This window comes from Condylostylus longicornis, unplaced genomic scaffold (genome assembly GCF_029603195.1).
Source record: "Condylostylus longicornis isolate FDR11 unplaced genomic scaffold, ASM2960319v2 ptg000013l, whole genome shotgun sequence".
Lineage (NCBI taxonomy): Eukaryota > Metazoa > Arthropoda > Insecta > Diptera > Dolichopodidae > Condylostylus > Condylostylus longicornis.
Genome location: NW_026577982.1, coordinates 14,384,051 through 14,410,026, shown reverse-complemented (window position 1 = coordinate 14,410,026; position 25,976 = coordinate 14,384,051). Strand labels below are relative to the sequence as shown.

The 25,976-nt window shown below is 24.7% G+C and overlaps 1 protein-coding gene across 6 annotated transcripts in view; it reads left to right on the top strand.

Moving 5' to 3' along the window:
• The first annotated feature begins 1,515 nt into the window (after positions 1–1,515).
• Positions 1,516–25,976, top strand: part of LOC129605192 (uncharacterized) — a 50,062-nt gene continuing 25,601 nt past the window's right edge. The window contains exons 1-2 of one of the 6 annotated variants that reach the window (XM_055514791.1): positions 1,516–1,702; positions 4,132–4,444. The gene's annotated coding sequence lies outside the window, so the exon portion shown is untranslated. Of the gene's footprint in view, positions 1,703–1,756; positions 1,773–4,131; positions 4,445–25,976 lie in introns of those variants that run through there. The other 5 variants (XM_055514795.1, XM_055514796.1, XM_055514797.1 and 2 more) reach the window with 5 other exon arrangements.

Here is a 25,976-nt window from a genome sequence, read left to right as displayed (position 1 = left end):
AAACGAAAAATTTCCAATTGGAAAAATTGTAATCCTTTGAGAATAGGCCAAAATGTTAAAATTTTTTTGTTTAAAAATGTCCTTTTGTACAATTTATATATGTTTTGCTTTAAGTATATGCGGGATAGAGAACTATACACATAAACATTCGTATATTTAAATGCAATGTTTGTACAAAATGTGGCAAAGAATTGAGTATGTGTACATATGGTTGTATATGAAATTATGTATATGTTGTGTGGATTTTCAAACCTATTTCTTTTTTTGTTGTATAAAAATTTTAACATGGTGTGTAATTTATAAAGTGTTTTTGTTTCTTGAACAAGCTATGCTCTCAAAAGATTTTAATAATAATAAAAAAGTTGATTTATATTCAAACTTATTGTGTGGTTGATTTTATATGTAATATGAGGGTTTTAAATAAAAGATAAGTATGTGCATATATATATATGTGTGTATGTATGTAATGAGTATGTTTCTTAGTGCACATCAAGTGCTTAAGAGCAAGAAATTAAAATAAGCACAATAATTACGATGCGACGATTTTCTTAATTTTTTTTATTTTGCACATTATTTTGTGGTATTGAAAATCATTCTCTCAAGTTCAAGGTTTTGATTTCAAGTGAGGAAGAATAATAAATTCAATATAGGCATCACAGTACTCTCATCACTGGCATTTTTATTATTTTGACGTGTTGTTTTCCAAAATTTGAATTTAGTATTTTTTATAGTTCTTAATCAAAAATTCTTGTAGCAATAAATTAAATAAAACTGAAAAGGATATTTTATGAGTAAGAAACTCACTCAATTTTTCAATAATGAATTTACGATATTTTTTACTTTAAAATTAATAGAATACAAAATAAAAGTATATTGAGTGGATTTCAAATCATGTTGAGTGAATGACTGAACTGAAAACATTTGCTGAGAATATTTTGTATTTACTTTTAAATTACATTCTCTCTCATTTGTCAAATAAAAAGTTTATGAACTATTTTAAATACTTACTATTTCTTTAATTTGTTCATTTTTTGGTTGCTATGCGTCCCAGGTGCAATAAAAGACAATACAAATCAGTCAATTCAAAACAAATCAATAAAATTCAAATTTTGCTTAATTGTTTTCATTATTGCGAATGAGAGCAAAATAACAAATATTACACTCATTCGTAATTCGTTCGTTATGTGATTCGAAAAATAAAATTGAGTACAAAAAATAACGTAATGGTTTTTGTCTTTGAAAAAATGAGATATTTAGAATAAGTGAGATAAATTTGAAATTCAGTTATTTTTTTAATAGTATGTACTGATAACATATTACTCACAATATGATATTAAAAACTGAGTCATAATTTTTGAAAAATGAAAACAACTTTTTCATTTTTCACTACTCTTCTCTCCCCTTTTAATAAAAACAGCATTTGTTGTTGTGGTTTACGAATGGCGTATATTTCTTTTTTACATTTTCATATTTTTTTAGACTCTTTTCAGTAATGTAACGGCTGTCTTTGAATTAAGACATATTTTTGGTTTTCGTTTCGAATTTTCAGTGTATTTTCAGTGGAAACATTTATGTATTTTTGTTTGTGATTTGTCTTTAAAAAATTCAATTTTTTTTACATTTTTCGTGTCGGCATTTGATTAGAATATTAAAAAAGTAAAATTAAAATATAAAAAAAAATAAAATTTGCGTATTCTCGAAGGTAAACAAGTTTTTTTCAGGGTTTTTTTATTAAAAAAAAAAAAACGTAAAAAATCAACTTACCTGTGCCGGTTTGTTTAGTGTTTTTCGTTTTTTATATTGTGGAATTATTTTTTTTAAATTTGATCTTAACAATTTCTGCATAGATTAATTAGAGCTTCATCAAATCGAAAAATATCAATTCTGAAAAATAATTTATTAATAAAATTTTATATTTTATGAATATTAATTATTTACTTAAATTAATTATAAATAAATGAAAACAAAAAATCTAAAAATGAAAAAATGAGAATATTATTTTACAAAAAAAAAAAACAAAACTATTAATACAAACATGGGAAATGAGAGTATGTGTGAAAGATGATCTCATCAGTTGACAGCTCATACTAAAATTCAGTATGACGTCATTGGTTAATAAGATCGGTTCTTTGTGTTTTTTTTTATTCGTTCGCTTTTATGTTTGTTTTTATTTAAATTTTAGAGTGAATTATTAAAAATTTAATTGAAGCACCAATTTATATTTTAAAGGACCTTGTAATCAAGCTTATAATTGCGTTATTTAAAATTTTGTGTTTAATTTTTTGTATAAAATGAAGAAAAAAATTAAAGCATAATTTTTGAAATTTCATAATTTTAGTCTTAAAAATTTAAAGTGACCGAATTCAGCTTAAGTGATTAGTGGTTATATTACATACATTTAGTTCGTCATACATACCTATGTGTGTATATAGTTTTGAATAATATCATAATACCTATCTTAGCGTTCTAATAGTAAAGCATAGCAAAACGGCATAAGATGTAGTTCAAAGAACAACATGTTGCAAAATATTGAATTTAAAAATAAATTGCTAGTTTTCATGAAATATATTAAAATTTCAGTCCGAATTCTAAAGTGCATGTGCATACTGTTATTTTTACAAAAGCCAGATAGAGTATTCGTTTGACAACAGCAAAATACAAAACTTTGGAAATTTTGTGTTTATTAATTGATTTATTTATAAATAGTGTCTGAGTCATAACAGTAATTAATTGCCTTGTACTATATTTAAACTTAGTGTACATTCTTACAGTTAATATTAATTTTGCATTTTAATTATAGTTATGCATTCCGATAGCTTTTAAATTACATACACTTGTGTAAACTTATTTTTGAGCTAAAAGTATTTTTCATTGTAAAATCTATACCTACATGGTTATTAAAATGTTTTTGATACAAAAAAATTATAAAAACAATATTATTTACATGAGGGTTAAAAATTTCTTTCTTACATATGTATGTAAATAGCTATATGGAAATGTTATGTAAATATTTAGAATGAAATACTTGTGTGTGTACTTATGCACAATGCAATTTATTGTAATTTGATAAAATATGCCCACATTTTTTGTAATTTCATTTAATTTATTTCTACGCAAATGAATTAAGAATATGTCCATACATAGTATACTTATTATAGTAAACAGAATAATTATTATAGATTTGTACAACAGTACGGTCAAAGATCATTGTGCTACTTACCTTTTCTACATACTTATTTGTTTATTATTAAGGCCAGAGCATATTATGTGTACAAATGTAGATTATTGAATAAAAGTAGGTGAATTACTAATTTTTTTCTAATTAAGTAAATTTTAACATATTTTTTTACATTTTTTTTTGAACAAGTTGTCTATACATTTATTCGAAATACGCGTGTTAATTACTTATTGCAATTACATTCTTTTCTTATAAAATTTATTAAAAAGTATTGTTTAAATTAAAATTTAATGCGCATGACAATCAGCTTCTTATAAGTTTTACGAAGTATCAATTTTATACACTGGTGATTATTATTTAGATTAGATCATTAAAAGCCATCCAGTTTACTTTATATAATAATTACCATTATTAACTACATAAGGACTTATTTCAAATTATAACACTAGCAGGCGGTTATACTTGAATTAATCAGTGACTGTAATTCAACTACTCACTGAAATCAGTACAGTTTTCTGGGTTACATTTTAGTCTGTTTTTGCTGCAAATCATGAAATTGTTATTCCAGAATTAATTATAGCATTTTTTTTACTTTTCATCTTAGATTAAGTCCAATTTAAAGTTAAAATTTTATGTTGCAAATGTTCAAATAAATGAAATTCTATTTAGAGTATTCAAACTCATAACTTTTCGAAATTTTTGTTGAATAGCAAAGTACTAATATGATAATGAAATTAAAGTTGTAAAAAAGTGTAATTTTCTTGATATTGTTTAAATAAATTAAAAAATTTTTTATATAGCCATTTAAGAATAAATCACATATAACATTAAATTAAAATTCTGCGGGGTAAAAATAAAAATTGCTGAAGGTCATAATTTAACTATTTTATTACTTTTATCATTTTTAAGATAAAAATCTTATGTTATTTTTACCATTTTGTTAATTTTTCTAGGTATACTTTGTAATATAATTTTGTGAAATCACGATAAAAATCGACAAAAAAACGTGTATTTAAAAAAAATATAAAATAAATAAAAATTGACTTGCAATTTAATATTAAAAATTAAAAACCTTTGTTTATCGTCATCGTAGATATTTTTTTCTTTTGAAAACGCGATTTCATAAACAAAGAAAAATTATTAAAATACCTGTATACACAGATATATACATACAAAGTTTGAAAAATTCAAAGAGTTGGAAAAATTATAGCTGAACAATAAAAGAGACAAGATAATAAAAATAAGAAATTATTAAAAATATTTCAGGTGAGTTGATTTGTCATGAATAAATGATTTTTTTTTTATTTTTATTTTCCTATATTTAATGATAATGGAATTTACACTCTACACGTATATGAGTACATTTTTTGTACCTACATTAGGTGTACCTACTCTAAAACTATATTTGGTAGCGCACTCACTGTATTAAATAATGATCTTTTAGTAAAAGTTTTTTTAAGGTCATTACAACATTATTGTACTTTTAGTATTTACATCATATGCCTAGATTACATGTAATTGCATATGAATTAATAATAATTACTTTTATTTTTACTGCATGTTACACAGTAGGTTAATAAATAATAGTAAAGAAAATTATTTGGTTATATTTTTCAAAATAAAAAAAAATGAAAATTAGTGTGGCTCAATAATAAAATTTAATAAAATTTTGAATAATTATTTCAAGATTTCTATTTACATATTAAAATGCGAAGTTTATTATGAATGTTTGTAAATATAATTCAGTCTGGACTTTAGAGTGTTGTATCCAATAGACTGCGCAGACGCGTTTTACTCAAATGAATATGAAGTTGATTGCGCTACATGTCTATATGTCTATTAGTAACACAGTCATTTGTTAAAACTTGTGGTTTTATTATAATGACCACGTTCGCTTTTAGAACATATTATCATGTAACACTCTTATCTGTACACTTAACAACATATGAGTAAAATAATACCAAGTAGATGAGAAATATTATTCACATTTATTTCGATAGATGGATTTTATTAATATTTTAAATTGAAAATAAAATGAAAAATACTTCAAAATAATAATTACCTTCTAAGTATTAAACATAAATGAACACGATATAGAAAATGCGATAACCATAATCTCCATATCGCGCCATCGCGAAATTGATCCTTAACGCATTTATCGTTAAGAAAGTATGATTAGCATTTGTGTAAAACGTCAAAAATAATTATATTTTTTAGTTTCAATAGCGCATGCCAAAAGCGGATGTTTATTGGAACTTCGGAGCCGATAAAGTAAGAATAACGGGTTCCATTTATAAAAGCTACAAAGAATCTATTTTGATTACCTATGCACTGAATTCTTGCTAATCTATATTTTGTTAAAAAACTATGTAATAAAATATAAAATTCAGACCACCCTACTGGAATAATTTAAGCATTACATATTAATTTTCTAATGAAAAATCATAGTAGAGTATGGGTTTCATGTTTCTAAGTGTGTTTTCATTTTTTTATTATAGTTTTTCTAACGAACCATGTTGTTGTTTTTTAATTTTTTTTTACCTTCACCGTCATGTTGTTTTTTTTTTTTATTCATTTTATTTTGGAGGTCTCCCTGTGTCTGAAATATCATTAATTTTAGTATACAAGCCAACAAACGCTAAAGTTTGAATTTGTGTTCATTTTTCTACGAGTATATTGTAGAAAATTAAAAATTAAAATGCGGGAACTTTTTTGTTTTATTTTTACTGTGTCTATCTTTAATTATGACGTTTTATGTGCTTTTCATTGGTAAAAAAAATTTATTTGAGTTGAAATTTTTACAAGCATTGCTGTTGCAAAGCGAAAACAAAAAAAAATTTCACAAAAATTTTGTGCAAATTTCTTTTGCATAAATGCAAAATGGCAATTTTTTTTTTTTGTGAAAAAAGTAAACAATATAGAAGTAAAACGGATGACCTAATGAGCTTAAATGGATTTTATGTTGTGCCATTATCTATTTAACAAGAAAAATATATTTAACAGGTTGTTGTTTGTGTACTTTGTTAAAGATAGCATTTGGCTATTTATGAATAAGTGGCATGATAGTGAATGTAAGGTGTGAGTTTTATTAATGTGTTCGTGTCTTAAGTTCTTTATTGTTTTTATCGTTTGCAATTTGTAAAATTTTCATTTTTTATTTTATAGCAGTGTGAATTGTTTTGAGCAAGTTCTCATATGTATGTATGCATATGTAAATTAATGTGGTTTTTATTGTTATAAAAATAAAAAAAGTTTGCCGAAAATTTCAAAATAAATTGGAATATGTTTTTATAGACATAGCCAGTTATAATTGAATTATTCAAGGTTAAAATATTATGAGAAAAAAATTCTGAAAATTAGCTTTTCTTTGAATATACTTAAATGGAGGAGCTTCATCATAAAAAATCTTAAAAATACAGTTTAATTACTTACTCTTTATAAAGCTGTTGTACTCAGCTTACTGTTTTTCTTAAAATATCTTTGCTTTTGCTTTGTAATTTGCTTTTGGTTTTTAAAAATTACCATATGAGATCACTAAACTTGACACAGAGCATTGAGCAAGAACATTTTATGGCTCTGTTCTTTATGTTTTATGTTTTTCGTTGATTTCTCAGTTTTTCTGGTCGAGTTTTGCATTCGCTAACTAGGAAGTACAGAAATCATCATTCAATCCATTCCTACATAATTAATCAATTTTTAAAATTCCTATACTTAATTAAAATTTAAGAATTAAATGATTTAAATTTCATTATATGCCACCTAATGATTAAAATGTATATAGTTAATACTGCAGCAATATTACTAGAAAAAACCCTGCATACTACTGTTTAACAACAGATAGTGATTAATTGTATTCTCATACCATTTACTTATGTTATAACACAATTACATATTATTAAATAAGTAAGATGACATAACCAAAAAACTTTGTCTATGGAATAAAAGTTAACGTTAAAAAAAAGCTAATAATAATTATAGCGAAAAATCCAATTAACCGGTTACTAGAGAGAAAAAAAAGTTGACAAGCTGAAATGCTTTGATATTTTAATTTGTTTTATGCTTGATTTCATTATGATTGTTGAATTGTTTTTGCTTTATACTCTTCAGTTTATCATACTGAAATAATATTGTTGCCCAGTCAACTATAACACTATTTTGTTGTTTGTTAGTAAAGCAACACTAAAAGAATGTAATAAAAATTTATCTACTTTTTAAATACCTAAGTGCATGCACATACATACACATATAAAAATCTACATCACCCTACGCATATGCCATTTTTCAGCCAGACAACCTATTGTCTATTGTCTCATCGGAAATGATGAATGTCTTAACATACATTTTTGTCTTTTATGTTTATAGGAAATGCACCCTACGTGATTCTATATATGTAGGGCTTGCGATTTTTCTTCTTTTCCAATTTCTTACGTAATTTAACTAGAAAAGTTAAAATATTTTCCTTTTACAATTATGTAGAATGTTTTTTTTTAACGTAAAATAAGTAAAAGATTCCTATTCATTCACTTTTAAGATCATGAGACCGTAAAATACTTATTAAAATTACTTAATGACTACTGTTTTACTGGTGATTAAAATATGAGAATGAAACGAAATGTTAAAATAGGTTGAATTAATTACGCAAGAGTTGATAAATAACAATGGATCTTCAATATAAAAATTCAGAAATAATTTCTTGTGAGTATAACGAAATGGAAGCACTTTAGTTAGCGTAAGAAATTGATTTTTGAATTTTTTGAATTTTCAATTGGATTAAGTTTTCATGAGTGCAAGTAATTTAAAAAGTGGCTCGGAAAAATGTTAACTATAATTTTGAATAATAATGTGCTTAACTTTAAGCACTGATTTTTAATCTTTTTTGCAATAGAATTTGAAAACAAAACGGCGGTCCATTTACACTCTACTCCGAGAAAATATTATACATGTCTTTGAAAGGAACACAACCTACATGGGAGATATACGTCATTTGTGTGGGTATAGAAGTACATTTACATCTTAAAATTCCATACCTTAAACAAAATTATTAAAAAAATTCATATTTCAAATTGAGGGTATACGAGTACTTAAGTACTAAAAAAAACTGTTGAATCACGTAACGTCATCGTTGTCGTTATTCTTCGGCTAATATTCTATTTACTTAATTCTGAAGTTAATGAAGAATTATTGAAACTTTTAAGGTTTCTTCTTTTTTAGTTTTGTCATTCATATATTTTTCTTACGTATTTTATTTTACGGAATATAAAGTACAATTTATTGAAAAATCGATACAATATTGAACTCAAAAATTGTGGGTACATTGACCCAATATAAAAAATTTTACCTTTTTTTTTTAGTTGCTTGGTAAAATTCAATTTTGCATATAAATTATTTTGAAATTTATTTGATTGGAAATAAAAATGTAAGTATTGCCGATGGAGATTTTAGAACATTATATTAAAACATTATAAATTGAAATTGTTATGCTTAATAGGTCAAGTGTGCATATAGGATCTGCATTTGGAAGGATGCTCATACTTTCTTGAATTTTAATGATTTTTAAAATATAACTTTGGCATTTCGAAATCATCATTTGAATCATATGCTTCCAGCAATCAATAGAAATGACACAAGATGGCGTTAAATTATGAGATTTGTGAATGTACTTTGAATAGTTCAATTGCTTCCTAACTTATTAATACAACAATAACATAATTATCAAAATACCCCTTTGTAATTGGATCATTGTCATAAATCTTAAATATTACACAATAATTCTATTTTAAAATGATGATACCCCAGTTTATAAATATGATAAGGCTGTAACAAAAAAAATATTATTTTCCATTAATTAAACGTAAAAAAAGAAAAACATTTGATTAACATTTATTTCAATTCAAAATAATTTAATAAAAAAAAATTCTATTCTATAACCATGGATTGTAATTAAGTACAAACAATTTGAATGAAGTGTGAACTAAAAATAAATCAAATGAAATTGAAATTCAAGAACGAATTTGATTTCATTCTCTATAATTGAATAATTTGATTAAAAATTTTTATTAAAAATTTTTTTCTAAGTGTAATAAATATGTTTACATATTGTTTAGCTCATTTAAATTGATTTTTCGTTTAGATGCGAGTGACGGACTTGATTAAATGAAACCGAGCGAGTATAATCGTTCGGTGCTCAGTAATTGGATCTATAATGTTACAGTGATTAAACTTCAGTATTGCAGTATAGTAGTTAAGAATGTAAATTAGAGTCCTTGTACCATTCTGTGATGGTGCTCCAAATAAGTATTATAAGTATTATCGTATAATTTCTGCTTTCCTGTCAAAATAAAAATTTTAGTTCTATCTCTCATAATTATAACTATTAGTGACATTTTATCAGAATTAAAAGTGTCAAATCTTAATTATTTTTATGAACAAAAAGTTCATAATTTAAAAATAATTCATTTCCTTTCGGCGAAGGTTTTCCAAATCCAACAAAAAAATAATAATAATTAATCTATAAACTCTACTACACACATACAAACACAATTATGATATTACAAAAATTCTATATATAATTTTACACTCTATTAATTTTAGTACTCAAGGTTTATTAAAATCAAAAAACAACGAAATTTTGATAAAAATTCTATAGAATATTTTTATTCTACTTATTTTCTGAAAACTCATTTAATATTTTAACAAAAAAATTATGAATAAAAAACACCATAATCACCCTTTTTGATTTAAGGTTTTAATTTCATTTGAAAACAAGAACAAACACTGAAAAATAAAAAGAAATTAACACAAAAACTAAATTTACAAATTCGAACGTGGTAATAACGATTTCTAATTAACACGGAAATATGATAAAAAACAAAATAATTTGTTTCTTTTTTTTTCAAAAGGCAACACCTACCAACTCCAAGGGTTTTATGTACGGCATATTTAATGTAGCAGCAATAGTGTAGTGACGATGACTTTAATTTTTTAAATTGTACTATTGTTACAAAATTGAAGAAGTAATTTTGATAAAGGTCATGGCCAACTATTCCGAACTGCAATAAGATCACGTAATTCTAGTAATCTATATAGAATTATTATGAATTATATGGATATTTTGATTATTAAATATGGACTTTTAAAGTTTTGTAAACACAAAACTTTAAATATGTATATACTTAGTTAGAAATTTTAAAATACAGAATAGCACTAGTCTTGTTCAACGTCTTGTTCACCAATATTACGTGCGGTTGGCGTCTTGTTACCAGTATCATTTAAAGTTTTTCTGTAATTTTGTTTATGATTTGCTTTCTTCAATTTTACTTTCAACAACAACTTAATCGGTAATAAATAAATTTTCCAACTGTTGAATACACTAGCGTTTTGATACTTCTATGGCAATACAGCATTATTCATTAGAAATCAATTTCGTAATACATTTTGCAAATCCGCGTTTAAAAGTAATGACATATAATTTTTTTTAATGAGTTTTTTAGTCTGGTAACAAAAGCAAAAGATTATTACTTTATTTGAAGGTTTAATTTTTTTATTCTTTCTCTCTCTCTTTCTTTTTATACAGAATGACGTAATCGTATTAAAATTTTTTTTTTAAAATTGCAGAAAAATTTTTCTTCAGATGCGAAAACATTGTAAAAAGTTTATAATTTTTGTTTATTAAGGTTTTGAACATGATTAACATATTTTTGATTTTAATTTTTATCATTCTAGTTTTAGAATAGATTGCCAAAAATTATTTTGTTGCTGTTTCTCTTATACTGCGTTTACAACATTAAAATAAGTATACGGTTTCAGTAGATAAATTAATGTAAATCTATCTCTTTTTTCATTTCACCTACATATGTACATATATGTATGCATACATTTTATGTAGTAACGTGTTAATTTTATTAAAATTTTTTTATCTTATCAAAACATTCCATTGTTTGTTGATAATAAATTTTTTTTTTTTGAAAAAGCAAGTTTGATATTACTATAAATTATGATAGGGTATATAAATTTTAAGTGGCACTTATCAAATATGGCGGCGGTATATGTGTATGTACAAAAAATCTAAAATACAATATTTATTATCTTACTTACATACTATGAGTATGAAATCAAAAGTACATACTTATTTGAAATGAAATTTTTTAAATTTTCTTCATAAAGAATTTTTTTATCACGCACATAATGCAAACTTAAATTATTAGATACAAATTAGAAAATAAGTAGATAAGTGTATCATGTATGTACATACATATATGTATGTGGTTTATTAAATTATATTAAATATTTCTACTAATCTTGTATTCCTGAATTCGAGTTATTTAATTGAGTTAAAAATTTAGTTTTGAAGGTACAATAGTTTAATAAGTGTGATATGATCCTTTTACCTTACCATTTTCTTTTCTATGGATGTGTATTTAACAACATGAGTATTGTAATCTGGTATTTGTACAATCTATGTATGTATGCAATGTTGAATTCTATTTTTAAAATTACTATCTCCTTCGTAGGAGTTTCGTAAAGTTATGTAGGTAACAGTTTTATTAATTACAAAAAATGCTGGTATCTTTTATACGTGGTATCTTTTTATTTTATCCTCGTATCTTTTCATACGTGAGCATATACTGTCGTATCAGCTATTATCTTTAATTGTTCACAGTGTTATTAATTCAAATATAAATACTTAAATAATTTCAATCGGATAAATTTGATTTGAAAAAATGTTCACAATTTGTAAAGTTTTACTCATCAACTCCAAAATATTTTATCACATTTATTCATAAAACAGGTTTTTCTCTTTTGCTGAAATTTTGCAAATATTATACCTTACAAATGAACAATGAATAATTTCTAAAAATAGAATGAAAGTTATGATGATGACCACTTGCTTTTTCAATCAATTACCTTAAAATATAAATTTTAATGAAGTTTAATATAAAAAAAAATATTTTGCTCTAAATACATACCAATTATTTGCATATGTTCCAAATTTTGTTTATTCTCACTAAATTATATAACACATAAAGCACAAAAGTCGTGTACACGCTCTTGTTATATGAAAAATTAATGTTTACAATATTCTCAAGAATCGCATACGATAAACATTTTACATGTTTTTTATTCTATTAAAAACCAGATGGCGTGACATTAGAAATTTTTGCACGCAACAAAGAAGTTATAGGAATGAACAAAAATTTTCTTTTTATAGTTTTTTTTTATAATGTTTACTAAATTGAAGATGGTTTCTTATTAGAATAAACATTAAAAATTCTGAAAATATTTAGAAAAAAACACATCATTTTATTAAATGATTATCATAAAAATGATATTGATAAAAAATTTGTAAAATGATGTTGGCCTACAAAAATTTATCAAAATTAAGTAATAATTATCTAGACCTTAATATTATGTTATTTGTCATTTAATTTTAGAATGATATCGCCTACACACTAATTTTCTTATTATTTACTTAAAAATTCTGACATTTACAACACAGCTATCATAAATATGAGTGCATTGCGTATAATTAAATAAAATAAACATTTATACATATACACATATATATTTAGTTATGTATGTAGTTATATTCATAAGAATAATACTTTTGCGATGCGATAAAGTAGCGCCGTATAATAGTAATTAAAAAGTATGGAATGTGAAAAATATCAAAATTGTCGTTTGTAGTAATGAAGAATGGCGCATATTTTTTATTATTAAATTAGAAGAAAATGTTCTTGATCTCAATAAATGGGAACAAATTGGAAAATGATAGAAAAATTTTTCAAAAATTTGAATGATGCAATTTTTTATAGCCTGTAAACAAAAACGTAATTTTAAACAGCTGTCAATTCAACTAATAACGCTAATGTACTTAGTCGAATTTTTGAGTGATGTTGTTTACCGGATTACTTTAGGCACATTCCATTATCATTTTACTGTGCATGTTAATTGTGCTGTTAAGTATTGTCCATGCTTCACTTAAAATTGCTCCAAATCGAGATTTACTACTTAAGACTTCTTGGAGGCCTTCATCACATCCAAAATCGCAACAATAAATTGCTCGTTCTATTAGTGTTACTGTCTGATTTAAGACAAAAATTTTAATTAATTTTTTTTTTATGTGTATAAAAAAAATAAAAAATTTTAAATAGCTTCTTAAATACAAATTACGAGTATCTTCTAAAAGTTCTGCTCAATTTAATGTATACATTAATTTACGCACATTTCTTACATACATCTTAAATATTTTATAGTGTAATTACAATAGATAATATAAAATTAATTAAAAAATTAAATAGTTTGTTAATAGAATTAATCGTGATCAATTTCACATAAAAATTTAACAAGCAATTTTTCAATCAATAATAAAGTTTTACAAGATATTATTAAAAAAAAACATTCGGCCTTCAATCGTTTTCAATATAATTACTTCATCATTTTTGAAAGGAACAAAATAAAAATTTATCAAGAACAAAATAAGAAAAATTAAAAATATTTTTTCATATACAATTTTGAAGTATAAAAAAACAGGAAATAGTGAGTACCTACTAAATAATGTAATCGCCGAGGATTGTCCCGTAGGCGAATTTGTAAAAGAATTGGAAAAATATTAAAAAAAAAAAATATTTTCTAACTTGCGATATTGGCGTATCCACACAGAGCTGATAAACAGCGACCAACTCAAATCATTTTCTATTTTTAGAAATAAACAAAAAGTTCTTTTTTGCTCTTTTTTTTGTGTGGCTTGTTGTTGTTGCCCCTTTCTAATTAAATTACAAAAGTTGGAAAAATTATTACGATTCTATTTTGAAATTTTGCAATAAGAAAGAAAATATAAAAAAAATACCAAAAATGGAAAAATGAATAATTTTAAGATTATTTTAATATTTTAGTTTCCAATGAGACTTTTGTTTTGCAGAAAATTGTCATAGATCTGTGTGTTTAGATCAGTAACCTGTGTGTTGTGTACTGCTGTCAATGCTACTTTTCTAATTTTGCCCTTAAGATAGATATCAACATAATTTTTTTTTGTTTTTAAAACATCTATTATCAGTGCTTCTAAAATACAAGAATATCTCGTCTGGAAATTCAAAAAATTCATTCAAGCTATCACTATTATGTACCTACATTTGCTTATAACATAATTATTTAAACATGAGTAAACTGTAAGAATAAATCTAGATAAAAGCAAATCTAAGTAATATTAATTTAACTTACTTAGGAATTAAAATTTCGTAGTCAAATTAGTAGTACACCCGGACACATGACGTATAAAGACTTCTTAATCAATAATTTTGATTATTTACCTATATTTACTCTAGACTTATTCCGATCACTATATATAGAATCCAACTACATGTAATTTCGGGTGATAATTGACCGAATACTTCAAAACCGAACTTTCGAAATATAAAGTAAAAATTACTAAAACTTAAAGTAGAATATTAAAATTTTATTAACATGTGGCTACATATACTTATTTAAAATTATTAAATTTCTCGCTGAGCTCAACCGTTCTCCTGACCACCATTTTTCTTGTACATGTAATCTTATGCGTTTGACATACACATATCCATTTATATTAATATAAACATGAATTGCACTCATTTATGGCTAACAAATTCATGCAAACAAATTTTTATGTTTATATGTACATTCGTTACAAAAATTCCAATGACCACATACACGCCAATTTCATCTTTCTACAAATTATTAGTGTTCGACAATATGAAAATCTCAATATGAATCGAATTTAATATTTTTTTTTTTCATTTCCACATTCTTTTTTCCAATTTCCTTGGTAGAGAGAAAGAATTATTTATTTTAAAATTTCATTTTATTCATCATGTGGAAGAAATTTTTTTTTTCAATAATCATTTGGTACATTGTATGGTATAGAAAAAAATTTCTTTGATTGATGTTATGAGCACGCGATAATCTTCAACAGATTTCTTGTCATCATTAAAATACATAAAATATACACATAACATAATTGTATGTAAAAGTATATTCGAAATACTTTTATAAAAATTTATAAGCTAAACCGTATATCGCATAGACATTCTTCAATTGGGTTTCAATTTTTTTTATACTAATTATTATTTTTGGATAATTTCCAAAAATTATTGCAATCGAAGAAAGATAACCCATTCCGTCAAGTGTATAAATTTAATTTTCCTTCAATATTATTGCTATACAAAATTCTTTTTCTTTAATTTTTGAATTTGAAAGGTATGATTTTAAGAATCTAGAATGAATACGCACGACGCACGCGAATTTCAAATGCAATGTAACAAAAAAAATACAAATGTTTTTTCTTTTTATGTTTATAGGTGTGCTATTTATGGTTTCAAAATGTTTTATGTATTTTTTGTGTTGGAAATATTTTGTAGTATTTTTTATCTTTATTATGAAATTTTTAAAATTTAATTATAGGCAATGTACCAAGTATTTCTTGTCTTTCAAAATTATGTATTTTATGTAGCTAGAGTATGTTTTCGGAAGTGCGTATTTTGAGAGAAAGGCATGTTAATAAAACAACTAAAATACTTAAGAACGGCAATTTTCTTTTGAATTTTTACGACCTTTCTTATACATATTTGAAAAAGAAAATGAAATATAAAATTTTTGAAATTGTTGTTTTTTTTTCATCATTTTACATTTAATTAAAAGATATTTTTCACGACAATTTAACAAGTTTATTGTTAAGAAATTTTTATTTTAATTACTTAGTTTTTAATTTAATTTTTATTAAGTTGTAGATTTTATTACTTAAGCATTACATTTGAAAATTTAAAATTTGAATTAAAATTGTATGTCAAGAAAATTCGAAAGCCGAAAATTATTCTTTCTTCTTATACATTAAAAAATCTAAACTGTTAAATTAGAGCTATACGAATTTATATTGTGAGCAAATTAAACGGAATCAAATGTATAAAAATGCGATTTATGGCTCATATTTTGTAAAAATTCATAGAATTTCTGTGACTTCAGAGCAATTCTAATGAAAAATTAAAAAATATATTCTATGGATAAGTTCATGGCTTAAATATTTTCTAATATTTTGATTAACCGACGTATTATATAGAAAATCGAAATTTTAAATTAAGTAATTTCAAAAATATTCAAATTTATTTTTTACAATTTTATATAAAAATTATAAATTCTATTTATTTAAATATGTATGTAATGTAAAAGTAGCATTGTATTCAAAATAAATATCTTACATAATAATAACAACAACAAAAGACATGGGAATAGTGTGAATTTCTACCGCAAAAATTTAAAGTTTTACAAAAAGCTGAAATTAGAAAAATTATGTCATTGCATATAAAAAAATTAAATATGATGATGAAATCAGAACTACTTAAAATTTATTATAACTTACTTATAAAATTTTTTTTTTCATTTTAGTTCAACGCTTTGTTTTTGCGAATAACCTCGAAAATACAAACACTAATCGAATATAAAGGAAACGACACCATCAAAATCCCCTATACTTAATTATATACAGTGAACCCAAAAACACAATCAGAAAATATCAAACGAAAAAAAAAATTATAAATTATGCAATTTGATCCGAAAACCGCAGAAAAAAACACATTTTTTGCTTTTTTTATAGTTTTTTTTTTGCTTAGATAAAAAACAAGTTCAATAGAAGAGACTTAAGTTAGCATTTCAATACATAAACTTGTTAGGCTGTCATTGATATTCATGACAGTCGACAGAATTGACAATACAGCAATAAAAAAGCATTTTTTTTTGACCACATCTCTTTCTTGATTTCCGCCAAAAATCTAACCTTTTTCTTTTATTTCTCATATCGTTTTAATTATCAGTAATTTTGAACACCAATTATAAGGTTCTGTTCTATATAGCTACCTGTTTTAAATCGTTTTGTCAACTAAAACTATTAAATTATTAGATAAAATTACATTTAAGTTTTTATAGTTTACGAGAATAAAACTATTTAATAAATATTTATGTGTAGGTATGTTTGTAGTGTAGGAAAAATTAGATCAGTTAAAATGCAATTAACGAGTACTTTGACTTATTTTTAAACTTGTTTGCAAAAGAAAATGTAAAATATTATTGAACTTGATTGGAAATTATTTTTAACTGAAGAGGTGTTCAAAGCTATTAGTTAAACTAGGTACTAGGAGGAACTAAAGAGTTTTAAGAAAATAATTTTCATTTATAGTTAATAAGTTCCTTTAGATATTTTTAAGACTTTTAAGTGTGTTATTAACAATTTTTAAATTTAGAAAAATGTTTTGGAAGTTTTGTTACCCTTCCAGATTTTAATTTTGTACTACATAAAAGTAAAAATATTTTCTTTCCCAGATTATTTGCCGCACTCATTTTGTTATTGTACGCTACCAAGAGCTATATTACCTCGTTGTCCACGCTACGCAGATCCCGCCACTTTATGTTCGTATGAGGCATTTTCTATTAATAAATAACCATAGTTTGCTACAGCATTTAATAAAGGCCTCAAAGTTTTCCGATTATATTGCTCTATAATGCAAATATCTTACAATTACGCTCAGCTCTTACTTAATAATGCAAATTTGTTTTTGACATTTAACCAAAATGAAAGAAAAAAAACAAACTTAAATTTTATTTTCCTGCATATTTTAATCTCACACCTTATAGGTATGTAGAAGGAAGATAAAATAAAATAAGTAAATTAATGGTATATAAAACTGATAATATGCATACTTATATACAAGTTAGTGATTTCAAGGAAGACACCTTCTTACAAATAAAGCGAGATTATTAAAATAAATTACTTATATTGAAATCAAAAAGAGAAATAGTTTATGGCGAAAAACTTTAAATAATGTGAAATTTTTAATTTTAAAACTTTTAACACCCAAATATGCAGATTACCATTGGTACATAGAAGTCTATACATTCGCAATCATTTTTATTACGTTTATCTTTCACCTAATGAAGCAAGTTAAGGTTATACCGTTATACGATAACTATATACAAATTAAATATTTATTGTATAATTGATTAATTTACTTTTTAAACTTGAAAATCAACATTTCATTGAAAATCCAAAAAAAAAAAATATGTTTGCTGCTTTTGCAAAATTATTGATTTAATAGTTTTCGTTTTTATAACACTTTAAAAACCAGGCGTATGTAATATCTATCGAAGAGCCAAATCCGGCACAAGCACATTCGATATCTACAACATATCTGACCCAAATCCGATCAACTTAACTCTTTCATGCGGCCTGTAAAAAGTTTCATTTGAAAATTTTTCATTATTGGACCATAGTTTGCAATGTTTGAAACATTATCGAATCGTTTAATAAAAATTTTGTTGGTGAAATGTGTATGTAGAATACTTACGTTCAAGTCGAGTAAGAATAAAAATTTTATTTATTTCTAAGCTCCTCTCAATTTGTAAAAAATAAAATTCATTGATGAAAATTATATCTTGAAGTAAGCACAATACTGTCCCTCGAAATCTTAATTCGAGCCACATAGTAGTGAAAATGTTGTTCATGTCTGATATAAGTAAACATTTTTGTATTTTTTAATGATACATATACATACATACATATACTGTTACAGTTAAGATAAATTTTGATTTACTTTCTTCCAGTTATTTTTTTACTATTTTAAAAGTGAGCGGAGAATTGTGAACTTTATTTAGTAAAAAAAAATTTAATATTTTTCAATGAAATTTACTAGTCTATATGTTTAATTTTCAAAAATATATTACGTATACAAGTACATACCTTTATAAACAAGTTATTTCGCTATATTTAACTTTAGAGATTGAAAAAAAAAAACAACAACAACATTATTATCAAAACGCGTCTGTTTTCATAATATTTACTTTGATAACGGTGGGGTTATCATTTCTTTTTCACTAAAGACAACATAATTTTTCAATTTAATTTACTCTTCATTACTTTTACTTTATATTACATATATACACTTATACTTCGAGTGTAATGACATTGTCGACATTAAAAATGTTTGGTTTATTATAAAAACTTTCAAAGATTAAAAAATATAATTTTATTCACCCTCTTTAATTCAATGTCTATTACCTTAGTTATAGCTTGTAAAATATAATTTGCTTTTTTTTTTACATTAATGGAAATTTTTATTTGATTTTTATTCAAAATAGCTAAAATACAAAGAAAAAAATTGAAAATTAAATTTGGAATTGAATTTAAATTAAGTGATAAAAGTAGATGTTTTAATATAACAATAATCAATATTTTGACTATATAATAAATTAAAGTTTTACTGGTATATTAAAGTTGAAACTTAATTTAAATTTTCAGGGTGATTTGTTAAAACAAGATTGCAAGGAAAGTATTCGAAAAATAGCTGAGACTGTGCTAAAAGAGTCTAGCGTAAAAAACCTGATTTTAAATTGTAATTTTTCTTAATTTAACATATTGATAAAACCTAATTAATACACCCAACGTGTACTTATACATAATTATAGTAATTGATTCTCAAAAGAAACTGTTTTTCTACTTAAATTTTAAAATGAATTCTTCTTAATTTATTTTAAAAACTCATTACTACTTAATTTTTAGTAAAATAATTGTATTGAGTCATTAAAAATATTATTTACCTTTGTTTACTAAAATGGACTTCACAGGAAAATCTTTTTAGTACACTCTGCGTTTTTTGACTACTTAATTCTTGTTAAAGATTAAAAAAATATTTTTACACAAACGATAACTTTAATATTTACATGCATTTACATTATAAATGGCTACCAAGGAATATAAATAAATTAATATTTGTATATGTGTATTAAAAAAAAACCATTATCATAAAATTATTAATATGAATAAAATAAATAAACAAAACAAAACAAAATGATGATTCACCATCTTGTTTCACAATATTCATACCGGAATACTATGGTTTTTAATATGTTATGAGTCATCTCCAAAGAAGATACTTAAACTTATTTACATACAGTTATTTTAAATACAACAATAACAGAGAATAATAATCGTGCTATAGCTTTATAATAACGTTTACACATTATGAGGTTTTTGACTTAACTATGACGTAAGTGAGTAATTTAAAATAAAATTGAGTGATTTTCAAAAATATCTCAATTTTTTTTTTTCAAATTGGACGTCACGACTCATGATTATTGCAACATTCTGGCAATTCCAAAATTTCAGAATCAATGCACAAGTAAATTACGTAAGAAACGTTTATACCACATTATTAAGAAAATGTGTATGTACATAAATGTACTATACCTATTGATAAAAATAACCAATACAATATCGAAAAAAAATTGTCCCAGATGTCAATACAACTGTAAGTGTAGGATAACTTTTGAAATAAAATAAATTTTTGATTGGAATTAAAGAGAGTCAGTATAATTAGAATTCTCATCACATAATCACCCCCCACCCAAATTCATACTTTGCATCTGTATTAAAAGCATTGTCATAAATATTGCTATGATAATGAAAATTAATACCAAACACCCACGTGTCATTCCTGTTATAAATATCAAATTCCTCTACAAATATAGAATAATAAAAAAAAAATCAGAAAATAAAAGCTAACATGTGGCTAATTATAGCCTGTATCCCCGGAAACATTCCTTGTCATTCCAATTAAATTTTTACAAAAACAAAAAATAAATTAATGTAGGTATGTAATAAAATGTATAACAGAATTTTTCTAATGACTTTTCACGATTTTCCTTTTATTTTCTAAAAGGAATATTTTAAAAGAATGTCATTAAAAAATATAAAAAGAAATTATTCGAACAGTACCGAAATGTCATTATGTCAAAACAATAGGGCTTTTATTGTTGATGAGTGGCAAAGTTTGTTTACATTATGCATTTGTGTAGATAACCAATATGTTCTCCCTACACATACAAATACTTATAATTATGTTTTGTATTCTTTTATGTTTGGATATGTACGTTATTGTGTTTATTAGTTTTGTTTATTTTACATCATAAATAATGTCACATTGGTTTTCTTTTTGTTTACATAAACAAAAAAGAAAAAAAAATTTCATTTAAAATTTTAGGGAGAAAAAAAATATTAATGGTAAAAATGATTTTCTTATTATTTGAAGTTTCAAACACTACACAAGTTGTAATACAAAACAATTGGACTTATAAACTTGTTCTAATCAAATGGTCTAGTTAAAGAATTGAAAGAAATTCTCTATGATAAAAATTTTTAGATGCTCTTATGTCGGTTATATAGAGCATATTCAAAGTGTTTCAAGACACAGGGGGCGAATATGTGGTCGAGATTCAATTCTAATTTAAGTTTCTATTTTGAAATTTAATCTCTAAAACAAGAAATATCAAAATGTGTGAAAACAACTGTAAGTAATTACATATATTATGTCAAATAGACTACATTATTTTTAAATTGAATATTTAGACAATCGGGATGACAACAATCTTACATAAAACTCGTACAAAAAATATTCTTCTAAATGTTTATTATTGTGAATTAGTTTAGGAATATCAATAAACAAAATTCATATTTAAAGTAACCAAGAAAAAAGGGGGAAAACAAACAGAAAACCAAATGTTAAAATCATTAGGCTTTATTTTATTTGACATTTTGTCGGAAGCCTGAAATCCGTATAATTCTTTTAATTTTTATTTATTACTTATAGTGATACTTGTGATTCCTAGTAATTTTTATTTTTTTCTTTAATTTTTAATTTAATGTAATTACAGAAGAAAAAAAATGTTTTTGGCTTGTGCATATTTTATTTATATGGTTGTGTAAATTAAGAGTGAATTGTGTACTGTTATAGTAATGTTATTAAAGCAATAAATTACATTATTGTTGTTAAAAAATTTAAAGAAAATAATTAGAAAATAAAATCTCATATCATTCCCACTGAAATTAAATATTTGTTGCAACTGTTTACGTAGTTGCAACTGTTTACGTAAATGGAAAACGTAGCTATACTTATTCATAGTCTCATTATTCCGTTTTTTGTTGATCGGTTTTCATGAATCTCATTTTTGCTCTCCTTTTTCTACTGTACTACATCGACTAAAGGATTGTCTACACTAATGTCTAGAGCTGCACCATTCTGTAGAATTTTTTTATTTTACAAACAAATTTCACAGTCTACTAAACGCATCACATTTTACCAATAAGTATTGCCAAATTACGTGTAATTTACACAATAATTTTATATATCAATAATATATTATTTATATAGTATTTTATATAAATAAATCATACCGATAAATAAAAATTGCACAATTTCATAATATTATGTAGGTACACGTAGCTCGTGCTCTCATTTTCTTAATCAACCAAAAAAAGATAAATACAAAATACATTTTGTATGTGTGTAATTATAAAATTGAATAGCGTCGATACAAAATATTACTTGAAAGAAACCCTCCTCTTATCACTATGTTTCATTCATATACAATTGGATTGCATCTCAAAATACCATTTAAAAACGTTTTCCAACCACATTCATTCTACATTACAATTTTTTATTTGCCACTTTTTTCTTTTTTAATTTTTTTACTATTAAAAAATAAATTGATATGAATTGTAGGTGTAGGCGGGGTGAAATGAGATGAAGGAGGCGTAAAACAGATTACTTTTGAGTTGTGACAAAAATAAAACATTAAAATTAAAAATCAAAAAAAAAAAATTAAAAATACTTTTCATCATTTTTATCTTTTGTTATTATTAACATTACACAAGTTTTCAAAAAAAAATATTGAGATGGGGTTCACTGGCATGGCGTGTACTCCTAAAATTTTTTCACACATTGTACAATCATGTATAATCAAAGTAATAAACCAACCACAAATAAGCATCACACTTTTTTGAAAATGAGATTAAAAAACTTTAACATTAAATGAAGAAGGAGAGGAAAGAAAAATTAATGTTAGACGTTATGGTTAAGTCTAGAATGTAAACACAACATGAAAATACTGCAATACTCTAAATATGTACATAATGTACGTTAGGTACCTAATAAAGAGGCATTGCAACAATAAAATAAGTACTAAATAAAAGAAAGATGAATGTGAAACATAATGAACAAGTGTACGATATGATGACGCCATCTGGTGCGTTTCTATTTATATACATACACACGATATGAATATACGATATTATGTTTATTATTTTTTCCACGATTCAGTTGTAATTAATTATAGAAAAGCTTAATATTTAATGAGAATTGCTTAAAATTATCATAATGTAGCAAAAACTCTTGCTTTCTATATTATAATTATAGCACTTGAGAGTTGTGTTGTAGTAAATCGAAAAGGGTACATTAAGAGAGTGAGACGGAAATCATTAGAAACATAATATCGTTGGATTTTAAAAGTGAAAAAAAAATGAAATAAAAAAAGAAAAATTTTTTAAATGGAAAAACGATAAAGTGTTTCTCTTTTTAAAAGAAAACTCGATTTTGTGTTTGGATTTGAAAATTTTTATAACTTTAGCTTTTTTTTAAATGCCTGCAACAACTCCGTGCTTATGATTCGCTTTTATTTTATTAACTTTTAATGTTTTATTATAAAGCGAAGTGATTGGTATAACTACTATTGGTATACTAAAGAGTAATTAACTTACTTATTACAATTTCTTCTGATTCTCTATAGCAATATAATCGTTTCTGATGTATTAAATTTCATATTTGAAATTCGATACATAGGTTATATGTATGTACAGTTTAAATTGTTGTAAGAGTAAAAACTAATCTTATAATTGCATATTTTAGTAGTTGAACTTTACATTTTATTAATTAAATAATATCACTCCGTTATTTAATGGTAAGTTTATTATTGAAGAATAAGAATTGATTAAAATAAAATATTATACATTATTCCTTTGCATTTCAAAACCGTTATACATAAAATTAAAGCATATTACCTATAACAGTTTACGACTTCGTGTTGACGTCTGATAAATCGCTGTTAAGATCAAAATAACGCTTAGAACTCACTTTGTAAAAGCTAAACCTATCTATACTAATCGTTATATACTTAATTCTAATTAACCGCACTTCCGATTTCACGTAGGATGTGCAATTGTCGGCAATGTTGATGGATTCTCGACAATTTAATATGTGATTGCTAAAATACTAACTCATCATTTATGATTGCAAACAGCACGAATGTCAAAACTGTCAAATGTGGTATTTGGATACGATTAAACAACTATTTTTATACCCGTACGAACGTATGTTCGAAGGGTATACTAAATTTGCCTTACCGTTTGTAACGTTGAGAAATAACGGTCTTAGATATAGACTCAAGTGTATGTTTTTGATCAGCGTCGAATTCTGAGTTGATTTAGCTTTGTCTGTCCGTCCGTCCGTCCGTACCAATGATAACTCAAAAACTAATTGAGCTAATTTCACCAAATTTTCACAAATGATTTATTGTGGTAAGTGCCAGAACCCTATTTAAATTGGACATGATCGGGGTACCGGTCCGGGTAGCTGCCATACAACTTCAAAATTTATTTGGCTATATCTCAGAAACTATAAAAGCTGTTATATTGAAATTTCGCACAAACAAATATATTAGTAGGGCCATTATCTCTGATAAAAGTCGTTGAAATTACTTGGTTCCTTCTGGTACCTGCCATACAACTTCAAAAGTTGTTTGACTATATCTCAGAAACTATAAAAGCTATTGTATTGAAACTTTACACAAGCGAATATATTAGCAGGGCCGATGTGTTTGAAAAAATTCGTTAAAATATCTTAGCTCTTTCTGGTACCTGCCGTACAACTTCAATAGTAGTTTGGCACACACAGTATTTTGAAAAACACAGTACTGAAATTTTGCATAAATTAATATGGTAATACGGCAACTTAAAGTCATAGTCTGCCCCATAGTAAGTTATGGCATCTTTATTCGCGCATAGGATAACCAATTTGTACGGTATCACAGAGTTGATTAGGTCTCTATTTTTTCTCGTTACTTTTTGAATTTTAAACTAAAAAAGAATTTCGTTATTACTTTCATTAAAAATTCATTGTTTACCTATAATTCAAAAACTTTTCCTACAATATGTTACAAATTGAGAAATAATTTTTTTTATTTCATTTTTTGGAAATAAATCAAAAAAACTGGGTTCATAAAAACGGAAGGACTCAAACCAAAAAGTACCATTATATTACGTGCCATTAAAAGAAAGTGTTTTTTTTTTTCATTCCTACTTCCACAAAATTAATTTATTATCATTTTACATACAAAGTCCAATAATTTTATCCTGATCCTATATTATTAGTAGAATTATTCAGTTCATTAACTTATTGGGCTCATACTGTATGATATGAATTTTATTAAATTTTGACACGCAACATAAAGAAAACTGGTGTATTGATTGGCGGATATTTAATTTTGGTTTTTCTTTTATATTAGAGAAAGTAGAGTATGACTTGGCCAATATTGAAATTGAATCAACAGAGAATTTGTGTAACCATTATTATATACGTACATAAATAATAAGATATAGTCGTTATAGGAAATTGTTATATGGAAAAATATAAAATTATCGCATAAGAACCATATTCTCATAGAGCATTATGGGAAATTCTTTAAAAAAATGAATATTGACAGCCGTAATTCATGAAATGTGGGTAAAAAAAAACATTTTTTTTAATTTTGCTTAAGGAATTCCGGCTACCTTAAAACATATGTTAGGTGTGCCATAAATACAATGGAATATTAAAATATTTAAATTCCCCTAATTAAAATGAGTTGTAAAAATTCTGCTTACGGTCAGAATTTTTCTCATAAAATCTAATGC